The sequence below is a fragment of the Lactuca sativa genome, chromosome 2 (genome assembly GCF_002870075.4).
Source record: "Lactuca sativa cultivar Salinas chromosome 2, Lsat_Salinas_v11, whole genome shotgun sequence".
NCBI classification, from domain to species: Eukaryota; Viridiplantae; Streptophyta; class Magnoliopsida; order Asterales; family Asteraceae; genus Lactuca; species Lactuca sativa.
Window position 1 is genome coordinate 93,631,615 of NC_056624.2, and position 16,035 is coordinate 93,647,649.

Consider the following 16,035-nt stretch of genomic DNA (forward strand, 5'->3'; position numbering starts at 1 on the left):
CCTCTTTGATGTAGAAAGTCTTCATGAAGCTTGAGTGCCTAGCCCCAATAGTGTGGAAGCCTCAAATGGAATCACAATTCACCAAAACACTTAGAATAACTTGAGAGAATTCTACACTCATGAAAATCGGCTAGCCCCTTTTACTTCACACCCTAGTGGCCGATTTTGGTCAAGAATAAGATGCTTATATAGTTAGGGTTACACCATGTAAACCCTAATTGACATGGCCTTTCATTTCCATGATCCATGGGTACAAATACACCATGGAGCATCCATGGACCATCCTATGGGTTTTAGCCCAACTTGATTATCCATGGAGCATTAGCCCACTATACAAGTATGTATGATTACACAATCAACCCATATATTTAATTAGTCTTCTTTTGATCACTTAATTAATCCTAGATTAATTCTTGATCAATGCTAATTAAATAATCTTATTATTCTTATTATTAATATACTAGAACTTATAATATATTAATAACCATAAGTGTCTTATTTCTCTCATTATAGTCTATCCAAGTGCATGATGCCATGCAACCTAAATGGACCATGCCGGGTCGGGTCAATTCTTACCAATTATAGTTATGGACTTAGAAATTAATCCAACATAAGCATGGTAAGCGGTTTGGCCATCTTAGAGAAGTTCTGGATGAATTTCCTGTAATAGCCTGTGAGACCCAGAAATTGGCGAATTTCTGTGGGTGTTGTTAGGATTGCCCATCCTTCGATAGCTTGGATTTTAAAAGGATCCACATGAATTACTTCCTGACTAACAACATATCCCAAAAAGTTCACGCTTCGGAGCCAAAACTCGCACTTGGAGAGTTTTGTGTACAACTTTTCGGTTCGTAGGGTTTCCAGGATTTGTCGAAGATGTTGGTCGTGTTCTTCTTTGCTTCGGGATTATACTAGGATATCATCGATGAAAACGATTACGAAATTATCAAGAAAAGGTCGGCAGATTCGATTCATTAGGTCCATGAATGCGGCAGGAGCATTCGTTAGACCGAAGGGCATTACGACAAATTCATAATGTCCGTAGCGAGTTCGGAAGGCGGTTTTTGGAATGTCCTCCTCCCGGACCTTGAGTTGGTGGTATCCAGATCGTAGATCTATCTTTGAGAAGTGACTAACTCCTTGGAGCTGGTCGAATAGGTCGTTGATTCGTGGAAGTGGATATCGGTTTTTGACAGTGAGTTTGTTAAGTTCTCTGTAGTCGATAACATCCTGAAGGTACCATATTTATCCTTAACAAAGAGAACTGGAGCTCCCCAAGGTGAGAAGCTAGGTCGGATGAATCCTTTATCCAGAAGCTCACTGAGTTGGCTAGACACCTCTTGCATCTCCGCAGGAGCCAATCTGTAGGGCGATTTTGCGATGGGGGTAGCTCCTGGTATAAGGTCAATTCGAAACTCGACTTGCCTTTCTGGGGGTATCCCCGAAAGATCATCAGGAAAGACACCTGGGAATTCACAAGCTACTGGAATGTCTTGAATGTTGACCTCTTTCTTGGGTTTGTCTACTATGTGAGCCAGGAACGTCAAGTCCTTCTTTCGTAGGTGCTTCCGCACTTTAATGCACGAGATAAGACGAAGGTTTGTGCTGGGTTTGTCCCCATAAACAATTAGGGTTTCGCGATTTGGGAGATGAAGGCGAACGACTTTCTCGTGACACATAATTTCAGCATGATGGGGGCTTAGCCAATCCATGTCGACAATCACATCAAAACTCCTAATGGAAACAGGCATTAAGTTTATTTGAAAGACGTGGTGATTTAAGGCTAGGGTACATCCGATACAGATTTCCCCAGTGGATTCTGTCTTCCCATTAGCCATTTCCACCATGAAGGTTTCATTAAGCTTTTGGGGTTGTTGATTTAACAAGTGTTGAATTTATTGCTCACAAAACTCCTTTCTGCCCCGGTATCAAATAGGATGCATGTATAAGTGTGGTTTAGGAGAAACGTACCAGTAACAACAGTGGGATCCTGAACCGCTTCTCCCTGACCCATAGCTAGCACCCTTCCTGTTCCTGCGTTCCTAGGGTTGTTGGTGTTGGGGCAATTCCGACGGATATGCCCTGTGCTTCCACATCTGTAGCAAGTGGGGCTTGATCCCGTGTTATTTCTGCTGTTGTTGGTGTTGTTGATGTTGTTGTTGTTGTTTCCTTGTGGTTGACTTTGGGCAGGATAGGTCCTGCAATACTTTGTCGTGTGACCCTTCTGATTGCAACTGGTGCAATGCATTTCTCTGCATTCTCCATTATGGTGGAGACCGCATTTGTTTCACTTTGGAAGAGTTCCCGAATACTGTGACAACCCGATATTTCAACTCTTTGTAATGACCAAAAAGGGTCAAGTATTGTAACCACTTTTGAGTAATAAAATTTACTTTCATAATAAAATGTACAAATAGTTCTATTTAATTTCCTTCTATGTTTAAATGTCTTTGAACCATGATCGTACGTGAAAAGAACGCCCAAATCCGACTTCATATAGCGAAGTTATGATTTTTCCAAGTTCGGCTTAGCAACAGACAGCTAAAAACTCGAATCGGAGATCGAGCGACTTTTGGCCGGAATGACCTAAACGAGAATCGAAGGTCTCGACAATGGTATTCCAGCGGTAAAAAGTCTGGCAAAAACCGACATCAGATAAAGAAGTTATGAATTTTCAAAGAAATTCCTTAAACACGATGAGTTTAAAATAAATAATAAAAAAATAATTTCGGAATTTGCCGACGGAGTCTAAACGAAAGTTGTAGAGAGTAGTCTCACCTACGCGTGGATATAAAGACCATCGAAAACGGAGTTCGTATGAAGAAGATATGAATTCTTGAAGTTTATTAAATAAATTATATATTTATTTAATTCAAAAATCGGACCTTATCCGAAGAGGAGTCAGCGTCCTCATCCGAGGTACGCGCTGCGTACTCCTGTACGCCCTACGTACCCGAGAGACTTGGCCTCTGATCGTCCACGTCGCCCTATCCGAGGCGTCCAACCCGTCCAACCCGTCCGAGGCGTCCGACCCGTCCGACCCGTCCGTCCCGTCCGAAGCGTCCGACCCGTCCGACCCGCTGTCCCATCCGACCCGCCTGCCCAGCAACCCGTCCCATCCGAAGCCGAGGCAGTCGAGGCTTCGGTCATGCATGACGTACGCGTACGCGCTGCGTACGAGCGTACGCCCCGCGTACCGAGGCAGTTCAGCCTTCCTATAAATAGGATGCGAGGGCTTCCGAGAAAAAGGCTCATTTCTCTCCTCTCTCTCACAATCTTGCCTCGTTTTCCGTGCCCGTTCAAACCCGAAGCTCTGGTCTTTTTGCTCAAGTCCCGAGGGTCGATTTTACTTCCGAGATTCCCGAGAATCCCGAGGAAAAATCCGTTTCCCGAGACGAAACTCTGCCTGGTTTTCCATCTCGCTATCTTCAAACTTTCAAGTGAGTTCATACCCCTTAATTTACCTTTTAAATATTTTATAAATTCTTTTATATGCTTTCAAGGGGGGGATTACAAGTAAAACACACGAGCATTATCGTGTGTTACATAAAGAAACTCTTTTATATGCTGTTATATATCCAAATCACATGCGATTTATAAACCTTTAAGGAACTTTCATATATATAACATATGTTAAAATAGCATTCTATCTTTTGAAATATAAATTTGTTGTAATGCATGCATAAACTAAACTTTTCTTAGATTATTCTTGTCTATCTTAGACTCTACACCAAAAATATATGCTTTCATAAACAAGTGATTCCTTTTCTAGGTATTTCTAAACAAACAAGACACACTTTTAGAAAACTATAATAGGTATAGTTTTTACGAACAAATTTCTAACTCTTATGTACTAGAAACATGAATTTCAAGAAGTTTACTTTCGTATACAAGAACAAACGTAACATTTTAACAAGTAGATCTGTTTTTATACCACGGTTTTGTGAGACACTAACTTCATGTACGTTCGAGTACACATTTCAAGTCCTGTATTATATACCAGAATCCCTTGGAGGGGGAGCGTGGTGTTTGTGTATAGATCTATACGGGCTTGACAACCCGCGCCCTGACTGTTAGCTTCAGTCCACCGTTTGGGGTGACAAACGTCAAAACATTCCAACGCCTGAAGAACGTTGTGTATAGGCATTCCGAGTCAATAGTATGGTTATAAAACTCACAAGGGGTATTAAAAATGCATTGATTTACAAGGTTTTCAAACTCATTGGTTATTTTACACTTACATACATTTTAGAAACAAACATTGGTCTTGAGTGAAGGCTACTATTATACTAGTAGAAAATATAGGATTTTCTAAACACAAACAAACAAAGACAAAACATTTCATTTCATTCAAACATTGTCATTTAAATACTTATGAAAATCACCAGCTTAAATGCTGATCTACTCTTTCAAAATTACTTGTATGTCCCAGGAAATCAGTAAATTTCAGGTATTCATTTTGCTTTTGATGAAGGGATGCTGCGGCGCCAGTTTAATCTCGTATTTTGACATCATATTGTAATTGGTTTTGAACATGTAACTTTTGAAAAATGTAAACTTTCAATTATATATATGATGGTTGTATTGCTTTCTTTACTATGTATTCATTTGTTACGTTACCACATGAAGTCATCCGCCCCCGAACGTTTCCGCCGTTCAGGTTTGGGGGTGTGACAAATACTGCCTAGGAGCACTTGGATTAGCTGAGGCTGGAGCATGTGGTGTGAAAGGTACTTGAGTGGTTGCAGCATTAACCGTCACCGTTTGTTTCTTCTTTGCCGATTCCAAGCCTTGTCGCCCTTTTCTCTTGTTGTTCTTTCCTTTCTTGTTGTCATTCTCTTTCTTGTTCTCAATTTCTGCTGGCTTCTCGCCCTTTTTGTTGTTGTGGTCGTACAGCTTCTTGGCCAATCTCTTGGCACTGTCGAACGTTTCATGTTTTGCAGAGATCACATTTCCTTGGATTGGGGAGGTCAGTCCCCAGATGAATCATTCGATTTTCTTTCCTTCAGACGTAATCATGCCAGGGCACAATAATGACAGCTCGCTAAACATTGATATGTATGCACCTATATCAGAGTTTCGGATGGTGAGATCCCACAGCTCTTGCTCCATCTTCTGAATTTCGCCACGAGGCTAGTACTCAGCCATCAACATTTCCTTAAGCTCCGTCCATGGCATAGAGTTGGCTACAGGGAGAGTCATGGCCTTTATATGTCCATTCCACTAGGTGAGAGCCTGGTCGACAAAGGTGCACGCGACAAACTTCACTTTCAATTCCTCGGGGCACTCACATATTTCGAACACTGATTCCACTTTCTCAATCCACCTTTTCAGTGCTATTACACCACCTGTGCCATTAAAGGTTCGTGGATTGGCATTGGTGAAATCTTTGTAAGAGCATGTTTTGGTTAGTCCTTGATTGATCCCGTTGTTCGAACTTCCTGCCCCTTGTCCGTTGACTCCTCCATTGTTCCCTTGGTGAATCTGTGCCATTGCTGCAGTGACCGCAGCAGACACAGCTGCTCGGAATGCAGCTGAGTCAACTTTTGGAGGGGTTGGTCCAGGGTTACCGCGAGTTGGTCGTCGAGGCATCTTTCTGTCATGGAACGGAAAGATGTTGAGTGCCTATGGTTTAGTGAGATTGTGATCCTATAAACTAGGTGTGTGGCACGAACTTAAGCAATTTCACAATTTAGCATACAATCATGGATATATAACACATAGCAGATTACATCACAGTGGAACACATAAAACCTTTCATTAATATTATCCGCATTTTTGATACATGAAAAATTTGCTCGAAAGAGCATACATAAGTGGTGCAAATTCGGCAGCATAACGGCTCTATGAGTAGTGTAATCACTTAAACATAGAGTTGGGGTACATAGCATAGATCCTAATACTAGTAGGGTAAGTCTACTCCTAACACTCGGTGGAGCGTCCTACAACTACGACGAGGTCATATGCCGAAGTGTTGTGCCAACAACTGGGCCATCTCAGTCATATCCCCAATGACTTCGTCCCTCTCATGCTCATCTCGCACTGCTCATGCTTCCATAGCGAATAACTGTTGCCACAAGGCGGCAATCTTAGCTTCTGGGGAGCGGTTCTCCCTTGCAGGATTTACCGGTGGGGCGGGATGGCCTGGCTGCGCCTCACTGACAGGTGCCGTGGTAGTGTCCTCGTCGGTGTCTTGTTCTTCCTCTATGTCGTCTTCAGCCTCACTGAACTCGTAGTCAGTGTCTGTATACTCGTCGGGTCCCACGGCGTGTGCTCCCCCTTGATCTCCTTCCGGCTCATCTTCGATCATCCTGTGGGCTACTAAGACCTGGTGAAACTGAAGGCCCTAGTGCTCTCCTTCCATGTCGACTGAGAAGAGGTATGCGAATAACTATCATTACTCCTATGACACTTCTATTATTGTATAGATTAAGTTGTTGTGCTCTTTTTGGTGATAAAGGGGTATGCTTTTAGGTTTTCCTACCATCGCGATTTCCTCGGGACACGTGATAGTTGCATCTTGGAGGAAATGTAGTTGATCAGGCTACATCCACTCCTTGATACAACCATGTACAGTCCCGGCTTACCCGAGATGATAACATTATCTTGTTTGGTTTGGTATTATATTCTGTTTCCTAATTCACACAGGCAAAGATGTTTTATAGTTGTATTTTTATTTGTTTTGTTTTGTTTAGAGTTGGGTTAGTCCCTTTTTGGTTTATAGTTGCATATCAATGTGTGGTTAGATATGTTAGTTCACTGTAAACAATGCTCTGATACCGTCACACCCCGAAACCTAAGGCGGAAACGTTCCGGGGCGGAGTACATCATGTATATCGCAACCAATGTACATAGTAAACATAAAGCAATACATTACATAAAGTTATTACATTTGTTTGAAATCAAAGTGTTACAAGTGTCATACATATATATCATATGAACAAAAGTAAAGACGTGTCTTCTACGTACTACGTCTTCGCCAAAAAGGATCGTTGGGTGGTGTCTAATATGGACCTGAGAATACAAGCAGTTTGAAAATCAGCATAAAGCTGGTGAGTTCATAAGAGGTTTGTTTTCTGAAAATGTACAAGTTTCCTTTGGTTTTCCAAAAAAGTTTGTTATCCAAGAAAATCCCATATTTTCTTACAAGTTTAATTGAGTTATTCGTTTATTACCCGGTTCGATTATGTATAGTTTGTTATCCCAGGAAAAACCCTTATTTTCCTAAAGTGAATTTTAGTTATCCATTAGTTGCACGGTCTAGTTAAGAACAGTTCAGTTATTCCAGTTGTCTTACATTCGATTATATCCAGAGGTGTACTTTCGTATTCGTAATCCTATTCGTATTCGTATTCGTATTCGTATTCGTATTCGTATTCGTATTCATATTCGTATTTGTATTCGTATTCGTATTCATATTCGCATTCGCATTTGCATTCCTATTCCTATTTCTATTCCTATTCGTATTCGTATTCGCATTCGCATTCGTATTCGTTTTTGTATTCCTATTCGTATTCGTATTCATATTCGTATTCGCATTCGTATTCTCATTCGCATTTTCATTCCTATGCCTATTTCTATTTCTATTTCTATTTGTATTCCTATTCCTATTCGTATTTGTATTCTCATTCGCATTCGTATTCGTATTCGTATTCGAATTTGCATTCGTATTCGCATTCGCATTTGCATTCCTATTCCTATTCGTATTCGAATTCGTATTTGCATTCGCATTCGTATTCATATTCGTATTCGTATTCATATTCGTATTCGTATTTATATTCCTATTCGTATTCGTATTCGTATTTTATTCGTATTCGTATTCGTATTCGTATTCATATTCGTATTCGCATACGCATTTGCATTCCTATTCGTATTCGTATTCGTATTCGTATTCGTATTCGTATTCGTATTCGTATTCATATTCGTATTCGTATTCATATTCGTTTTCGTATTCGCATTCATATTCGCATTCGCATTTGCATTCCTATTTCTATTTCTATTTCTATTTCTATTTCTATTCCTATTCCTATTCCTATTCCTATTCGTATTCGTATTCTCATTCGCATTCGCATTCGTATTCGTATTCGTATTCGTATTCGTGTTCGTATTTGTATTTGTATTCGTATTCGTATTCGTGTTCGTATTCATATTCGTATTCGTATTCGTATTCACATTCGTATTCGCATTCGCATTCGCATTCCTATTCCTATTCGTATTCGTATTCGCATTCGCAATCGTATTCATATTCGTATTCGTATTCGTATTCGCATTCGTATTCACATTCGCATTTGCATTGCTATTCCTATTGCTATTTCTATTTCTATTCGTATTTGTATTCGTATTCGCATTCGCATTCACATTCGTATTCGTATTCGTATTCGTATTCGTATTCATATTCGTATTCGTATTCGTTCTATTCCTAGTTGTACTTTTCGTAGCTACGGGGAGTTATATCAAGAACATTTTAATGCTTTAAGATTCATGCTCTTAACAACAATTATATGGAAATTCATTTGTGAAATATAAAATATAGCATTTTAAAATGAGCTTCACAAATAACATGACGATTTACTCTACAAGTTGAATGATTGGTTAATATAGTTTTCTGTGTTAAAAGCATACGAAATATGAAATGGATCAAGTAAAATCATAAGTTTGAGTACAAGATTTCCTTGTACTTTTTCTTGTATTCCCCCCCCCCCCCCCCCCCCCCCCCCCCCCGTGAAAACATTGAAAAAGGGTAGGGGTATGAACTCACCGATTGAAGAATGTGCCTGATTGGATGCTAAACGTTAGTTCGGGGCTTGAACGCATGCGAGGTTCCTATGTAATATGAAAAGATACACATTTGTATCTAATTAGGATTTGAACTATAATTTAGATAGGATTATACACTCCAAGACGCGAAAACACTTCATTACAAGTGTTTGGAGTGACCCGGGTGACATCTATGGACATATATGGCTTGGATATGGAGTTTACTCTTTAAGAGTAAACTCATAAGAGGGTTTACATCCCTAATGACCCACTCCCCATGAATTTATGGCCGTAAACTCATGGTGAGGTGTTTTATGGTGCTAAATGGTCTTATATCACTTGAGAAAATTGGCTAGGATCAATTCTAGGGTATAGGGATGGATTAAACTCACATATGGACCATTTAATGGAGTTTATGGTAGTAAACTAAGAGTTTACGGCCTTAAACTCCCCCACACACCTTCCTTTGATGTTTTGGTGGTCCTAGGTCATTACAAGTGTTTCTAAGTCATAATACAATCCTTGGGATGAGTTTAAGGTACCATTTGACTAAGTTTTAGGAGTTTATGGCCTAAGAACCCGTTCTTGGGGGGTTTACGGCCGTAAGCTCCTATGGGAGTTGTTTTAGCATGTTTAAGGCCCTTATCTTGATTGTGGTTGCTTCTAGACTTTATTCCAAGGCTTATGGTGTGTTTAAGTGGCATCTCAACACTTTTAATTGAGTTTACTCCCCATGGATAGGTGTTTACGGTCCAAGCATATGCTTAGGCCGTAAACTCATGTTTACATCCTAAATGAAGAGTTCAAGGTGTTCTAAGTCCATGCAAATGAGTCCTTCAGTCATATCTAAGCTCCAAATAAGGTTTGGAAGGGTTTTATGGCTCAAAAACCCCATTTACATGTGTTCACGGCCTAAGGATGTTCCAGGGCTGTAAACACATTTTTATGGTCCTATTTCTCATATAAATCACGAATTTGAAGGTTAAAGGTGTTATACTAGGAGCTAGGATAGTTACCTTGATGATTTGAAGCTTGATTTGGGTGATTTTGGCTCAATTTCGAGTTTTAGAGAGAGAAAGTAGAGAGAGAGTAGAGAGAGAGTGGAAAAGGCTTCAAATGAGGTTCTCTCAACTTTATATATGCTTAAAGTTTGGGACACAGTGGAATTCTACCCGATACTGATGTTAAGTGAGGCTTTTGGTCACACCCGATTAAGTTACCGTAATTACGACTTAGATGAAACTAAATATTTTCTAAATGAAAATAGAAAATATTATAATGTTTTAAAATGTATCCCATCACTTATGAAACTTAAATAGAAGTCCCAATAAAATTAAATCAAAACAAAGTTAACGGAAAAATTGGAACGTAATGGCTTTATTAACAAAACCGGGTTACGACGACGGAACGAACTTTGGGTTGTCACAGATACCAACCTGTCACACCTCGAACCAGACGGCGGAAACGTCCGAGGGCTCGCGTGACTTTAATTGAATATCATCACAATGAATATACATGAATCATAGCATAAACCTCACCATGCATCAATATATTACAACTGGAATTGTTCACATCAAGTGCATTGTTTTAACATTACACATTAATAACATAAATTGTTTGAGTGCTTCTAACAACATAACATCCTAACATTACTTCATATTACTCTTCCGCTTACATGTTACCTGAGAATACAAGTTATTTTGGAAAAAACGTCAACATATGAAATGTTGGTGAGTTCATAAGCAATGTTGTGATAAAATGATTTGTGTAGTTTGTAAAACCCAGAAAATCCGATATTTTCTGAAAAGACTTTTGTTATCAAAGTGTGAAGATCCATAAGTTGATGCATGAATGATTTCAAAAACACATATATATATATATATATATATATATATATATATATATATATATATATATATATATATATATATATATAGAAGGGTGTTTTGTATTATAGTTATAAAACTTCGAGCGAGTAGTATTGAATTCCCCGGAAAACCTGATGTTTTCCAATGTTGAAATGTATTCGTGATTACTGATTTTTGTATTGTCTTAACGAATGAATATTGATTAATCCACATTGTATATGGTCCTAATTTTGTCTACTATGATTTCTCGTAAGCGTTAGCGAACGAAGAGAAGGGGAACATTATGTCCCATTACTATCATAAATACCTTAGGCTGTCGCGGGTGCGAAAGACACGATGGTCCAACTCGCATTTGATTATTGTGACCTTACTAGCTTTTAGAACGGGACACTTTGGCCCACTAGCACATAAAAGCTATTGAAAGTCCTTTTATAAAATATTGGGTCATTGAAGGCCCAATAACATATAAGCGTTATCCCTTTGGGCCCAAAGATCATGTTGGTGGGCTTGCAAGGCCCAACAAGCATGCTTTGAAACTCATTATCCCAAAGTTTGTAGGTTTATTCATTGTAGTCATCACATATCTATTGGAGAGTTTTGATTTAGCGATTGTTGTTTTGTATTGATTCGAGACCAAATCAATTCGTTTATAATGATATTTGGTATTGAAGGTGTATTCGTGTTCCGTTTTGTCGCTAGTCGGGTATCTTGTATTTTGTCTTAATGAATTAATTTGTTTAAAGTATGATTTTGACCTTTTCACTACCTTTCTTTTATAAAAATAACACTTTTAGTCCTTTATATAAAAGAATTTCATTTTTAGTCCTTAAAACATTTTCTTGACACTTTTGTATCATAAACTTGTTTGAAAGACAGTTTTAACCCATAATTTATTTTGTAAACAACTTTAGCGCTTCCAGAATGGAGTTTCTCGGTTAGAACCCCATATTTCGCAACTTTTATAGTTTTGGCCCAATATAGAAAGTTTACATTTTTGATCCTTTTTGGAATTGAAAAGCATTTTTGACCTTTGATATAGTTTTATTTCACTTCTTATCCCTTGTTTTGCAGAATGTTACATTTCAGCCCCTTTTAAACTTCAAATTTCGCAATTATTGGCTTATTGGGCCGAAAAGCTCAAATTTAGCCCATTAAGCTAAATTTTTGGGTTTCAAGTCCTTTGAAATGTCTAATATTCAGAAAAAGGATTATAGAAACTGTTTTGACTCTTTTGACCCTCAAGAAACCGTGAATTGACAGTTTTTAACCCAAGTTTTGTATTTTTGACAATTTAAGCCCTAAAATGGGTTTTTATGTTAGAATATGTTCCTCATAACCTTATAAGCTATTTTTCTTGACTTGTTTAGTGTAAAATAACTTAGATTATGTTTGTTTCCTTTCTCATGTCATAGATCTCGAGTTAACACCCCTTTTCGTTACATATTTATCACAAAAACACATAAAATCACACACATACATGCATAAAATCACACATAGCATACACATACACATAGATCTACACATTTTCTTGTATTTCCCCCATAAAACATATGAAAACCGAAAAGAGAGGTGTATGAAGCTCACCTTGAGTTGTAGTTTCGGTTTTGAAGAGAGAAAAGAAGAAATTTTCGATCCTAGCAAGTCCTCTTGGTAGATCTCAAGTTTAGTGACTTCTAAGGTGCAAGATCACAAGTTGGAATAGATTTAGAAGAGATTTTTGATGAAATGAAGTGGCTAGATCATGGATTTAACATCAACTTACCTTAGATGATGTGTTTGTGGGAAAAATCTCCTTGAAAGCTTCCTAATTCTCGAAAACTTGGTGAAGAGTAGAGAGAGTTTCCTTGAGAGAGTTTGAGTGAATGGAATGAATTTTGTGAGTGTGTATGTGTTGTGTTCGGCCGAGAGAAGAAGAGAGGAGAGATGAGAGAAGGTTGATGAGATGGTTGCATGGAAATATAGGAGAATACATGGAAGACCATTAAGTAAAAATGAGTTGGCACACACAAAGTCAACTCTTCCTTATTTGTGGGATTGGTCCGAGAATGGAGAGAGAAAAGAGAAAGACTTGGGTCTTGAGTGCTTAGCCCATATTATGACTCACTTTAGATGATGTCTGGGCCCAAATAAATCAAAGTGTAATTTTTATGACCTAATAACGCTAAATTAAGTTGGTTGTGACCCATTAAGGCCCAAAATATTATGTTTCATGTATATGGGTCCATTTAGGGCCCATTAGAGAGTTTTAGATTCAAGATGGATAAATTGGAAGTTTATTAGTCCATTAGGCCCAATAAGTAAATCCTAGTCCAAAATGGACTTAAATTGGGATTTCAAAGGTTTCCAATTCTTTGTTGACCATTTGTAGTGCTAGAATGAAGTATTTGATGAAGTTTTGTTGTTATAGAATAAGCATCATGCATGATTTCATGTTATTGATTCATAGTTGTTATAAGTGTTGTAGTTACAAGGCCTCACAATTCCTAGTTGTGACATCATCCCCCTGTTAGAGGGAATTTCGTCTTGAAATTCTTTTGAAAGCTAGATTTGAGAATGCAAGAATAGATGAGGGTACTTCTGATTCATTTGATCTTCACATTCCCATGTGAATTCTGGTATGCGTCTCGCATTCCATCGAACTTTCACAATTGGAATGCGGCTCTGCTTGGTACGCTTTAACTCTCGGTCCATGATTTCAACTGACTCCTCTAATGGAATGAAGAGGGTCTCGTCGGACAAGCACTTCTTCAAGTTGGAGACATGGAACACTTGGTGTACACTGCTGAGTTCGGCGGGTAGTTGCAGTCTATAAGCCACTGGACCGATTCGGGCAAGAATCTCAAAAGGTCCAATGTATCGAGGGTTCAGTTTGCCTCGCTTCCCAAAACGAATCACTCCTTTACAAGGAGAGACTTTTAGTAACTCCCTATCTCCAACTTCGAATTCCAAGGGCTTTTGTCGTTTATCGGCGTAGTTCTTTTGTCTGTCTCGTGACGATTGCACTCGTGCTCTGATCTGAATTATCTTCTCGAGACGATTGCAGGCGTAGTTCTTTCTTCGTTTAAGGCGTTGTTTGGAGTCTGCCCTCCCGCTAGTTGGGTGTCTCCTACCTTAGCCCAACACAATGGTGATCTACATTTACGCCCGTATAATGCTTCGAAAGGAGCAACTTTGATACTCGAGTGATAACTGTTGTTGTACGAGAACTCGATCAAAGGCAAGTGGGTATCCCATGATCTTCCAAAGTCTATTACACACGCTCAGAGCATATCTTCTAGTGTTTGAATGGTTCGCTCGCTTTGACCATCCGTTTGTGGGTGGTAGGAAATGCTCATATCGAGTTGTGTTCCCATAGATTTCTGAAGCGACTGCCAAAAGCGTGAAGTAAATCTACTATCTCTATCTGAGATAATAGATACTGGTACTCCGTGGAGTCTCACAATTTCTTTGATGTAGATTCTTGTCAAGAGCTCCATCTTTTATGATTCTTTTATTTGTAGGAAATGGGAGAATTTCGTTAGTCTATCAACTATTACACAGATCGTGTCCAAATTGTCCGTCGACTTGGGTAGTTTGGTCACAAAATCCATGGTAATCCTTTCCCATTTCCACTCGGGAATTACTGGCTACTGTAGTAATCCAGAGGGCTTCTGATGTTCCACCATTACCTTAGCACAAGTGAGGCACTTGCTCATGTAAGTGGCAATCTCTGCCTTCATATTTGGCCACCAATAATGTTGTTTAACATCCAAGTACATTTTGTCTAAACCCGGATGGATGGAGTATCGCGTCTTGTGGGCTTCGTTCATGACTACTTCTCTGAATCCCCCAAGTTTAGGGACCCATATGCGGTTCATGAAGTAATATGATGAATCTTCCTTCACCTTCAAGTTCTTCTCCATTCCATGCAACGCTTCACTTGTTTTGTTTTCTGCCTTCATGGCATCTCACTGAGCTGTTCTGATTTGCGAGGTCAGGTGGGATTGTATGGTTATCGAGAGAGTTTTCACATGACGATTTGAGTATTCTTTTCGACTCAAGGCATCGGCTACCACGTTAGCCTTGCATGGATGGTACTTGATTTCGCGCTCGTAGTCGTTTAGCAATTTGACCCATCTTCGTTGCCTCATGTTTAGCTCTTTTTTATTCAAGATGTGCTGGAGACTTTTGTGGTCGGTAAAGATAGTGCACTTGGTACCATAAAGGTAGTGTCTCCAAATCTTCAGGGCGAAGACCACTGCTCCTAGCTCCAGATCGTGGGTCGTATGATTCACTTCGTGCGTCTTTAGTTGCCGGGACGCGTAAGCTATCACCTTTCCACGCTGCATGAGTACACAGCCTAAACCCAGCCTAAACATTTTCTTGTATTTCCCCCATAAAACATATGAAAACCGAAAAGAGAGGGGTATGAAGCTCACCTTGAGTTGTAGTTTCGGTTTTGAAGAGAGAAAAGAAGAAATTTTCGATCATAGCAAGTCCTCTTGGTAGATCTCGAGTTTAGTGACTTCTAAGGTGCAAGATCACAAGTTGGAATAGATTTTGAAGAGATTTTTGATGAAATGAAGTGGCTAGATCATGGATTAAACGTCAACTTACATTAGATGATGTGTTTGTGGGAAAAATCTCCTTGAAAGCTTCCTAATTCTCGAAAACTTGGTGAAGAGTAGAGAGAGTTTCCTTGAGAGAGTTTGACTGAATGGAATGAATTTTGTGAGTGTGTATGTGTTGTGTTCGGCCAAGAGAAGAAGAGAGGAGAGAAGATAGAAGGTTGATGAGATGGTTGCATGGAAATATGGGAGAATGCATGGAAGACCATTAAGTAAAAATGAGTTGGCACACACAAAGTCAACTCCTCCTTATTTGTGGGCTTGGGCCGAGAATGGAGAGGGAAAAGAGAAAGAATTGGGTCTTGAGTGCTTAGCCATATTATGACTCACTTTAGATGATGTATGGGCCCAAATAAATCAAAGTGTAATTTTTATGACCTAATAAGGCTAAATTAAGTTGGTTGTGACCCATTAAGGCCCAAAATATTATGTTTCATGTATATGGGTCCATTTAGGGCCCATTAGAGAGTTTTAGATTCAAGATGGATAAATTGGAAGTTTATTAGTCCATTAGGCCCAATAAGTAAATCCTAGTCCAAAATGGACTTAAATTGGGATTTCAAACGTTTCCAATTCTTTGTTGACTATTTGTAGTGCTAGAATGAAGTATTTGATGAAGTTTTGTTGTTATAGAATAAGCATCATGCATGCTTTCATGTTATTGATTCATAGTTGTTATAAGTGTTGTAGTTACAAGGCCTCACAATTCCTAGTTGTGACAGATCCTTACTTGATAGATCTTGAAGTAAACTTTGAGTTAATCATAAATCTAGATTAATAATTAGTCGCAATAAATATTAGAC